Raw genomic sequence first — 1,950 nt, forward strand, 5'->3', positions numbered from 1 at the left:
AATATCAAATTGAAATTTGTCCGGATTTTGGCGACGCACCCTGTATATATAAAGGCCATTGCACGTGACAAAATTTAGTCGTAATCGTAAGATTGTATGTGCAGGTTATGTACAGTAATTGTCAGATAGAGGATGTTTTAAAGACATTTTGTCTTGCCGCAGAATTCCACTATTTCGCAAATTTTCGTTTCTCGTAATCAGATTTGATGCAGTATCATATGGTCGAACGAACTCTGGCTCCAATTTGAGTCAGGCAATGTCTAAGAGCGTGTTTCGGACAAACGCAAATTGTGAGGTATTGTAATTGGAGAATATTGAGATAAGAATGGCTGATGAAGTGATGAAGACGTTACGAGGTGTCGTCAATAACGAAGACACTGAGTGCATGGTACATCGTAGACGCCGAGATTGACGGCGACGACGAGAACTCGGATGAGATTATTGTTCTGGAACTTCAGGGTACATCCAAATGGACAAATTACATACATAGCTGGCAAACTAGAATTATTGTACTCAAAGATGGTACTTTGTGTTATTACAAATCCGAGCAGGACAGGATTTAGATTTGGATGTCGTGGCTTGGTTAGTTTGTATCAAAGCTAATATCAAGGTAAGAGAGTTGTGTATAACAATTCTGCATTGTATACCTGATAATTTGAACACATTATGATTCAGCAGTTAAGATAATAAGTTTGTGTTAAGTAATTTATTTTTCTTAGGCACATCAATTTGATGATTGCAGATTTGATGTATCTGTTAATGACTGCTTAGTCTGGTATTTAAGAGCAAGCAGTTCAGAAGAAAAGCAACAATGAGTAGATGTTTGAAGTCTTATAAGGTAATTATTTAAACTATTGCACGAAATGATATGTGTGTTTGTGTGTTGATAAAGAAGCCTGTGTTGTTTTAATTTGCTTACAAAATTTTTTTTATTTTATTACTTAAAAACTCTGAAGTATGTAAAATGAAAATTAAGATGTTGGTTTGCATTTAAAGACTAATAGAGTTTCTGTTTACACAAATTTCTCAAAAAGTCCGAATCTGGTCATAGAAGTGAAAATAGTCTCAAACGATATGGTAGTGCCATTTTACTTGTGTCCAACACACAATCAACAACAAGCGCTGGTAGCTTCACCAAGCATGGTATTCGAGGACTGAAAGAAAAATTAACCGAAATAGAAATATTCAGAGACATTCTGATAAAGCAGATTGATACCTTGCAAAAGTATTTTGATAACTGTGCAGAAAATGCTAGGAATACTTTCAAGAAAGGTATTAATTCTTAGTTTTTACATATCTTCTTTGTTAAATGTTACATGATTGTAATATTATGTAAATTAATGTTTCATCAATGTTCTATTTAAAATAAATTTCAGAAAAGAAAGTTGAGACGTCGTTTAATCCAGTTGAACAATCAGTGGATTTCAAGGGAGAAACGATAACGTTTAAAGCCACCAGTAAAGGAGTTTTAGCAACTTTACAACATTGCGTAGAATTGATGGTGCAAAGGGAGGAAGCATAGCGTCGTAGATAAAAGAAAGAAGTCGAGAAAAAACGGAAGTTACAAGAACTTTATAAGGCTTTGAAAGATCGAATTGCCATGCATCATAACGGCTCTCCGAGACTCAGGGTGTTTATTCATGGAGGTCCTGACCATGAGTTTGGTTTATTATTTATATTCTAGTTTTATCTATTGTTATAAGTTTTGTTTTATTATATATCTAATTTTAGCTAGAGAGAGATTTATAATGTTTATAAATATACTTATAAGTTATAATATTTATTAGTTAACGTATATAGCATTTCACAAAATATCAACGAATATAATAAAAAAAGATTATCCAAAATATCTTTATGTATCATGTACATAAATAGAAAACTACCTTCCTCGTGAAATTTAATTGTGATGCTACTTATGTGGGTTAGACCAAGAGAAAACTAAAAACAAGA

General features: G+C 32.9%; 1 pseudogene; it reads left to right on the forward strand.

The window, feature by feature from the left end:
* Nucleotides 1–325: 325 nt before the first annotated feature.
* Nucleotides 326–1,684, forward strand: LOC109860634 (annotated as a pseudogene).
* Nucleotides 1,685–1,950: the final 266 nt, after the last annotated feature.

This window comes from Pseudomyrmex gracilis, unplaced genomic scaffold (genome assembly GCF_002006095.1).
Source record: "Pseudomyrmex gracilis isolate BER0280 unplaced genomic scaffold, ASM200609v1 scaffold_438, whole genome shotgun sequence".
Lineage (NCBI taxonomy): Eukaryota > Metazoa > Arthropoda > Insecta > Hymenoptera > Formicidae > Pseudomyrmex > Pseudomyrmex gracilis.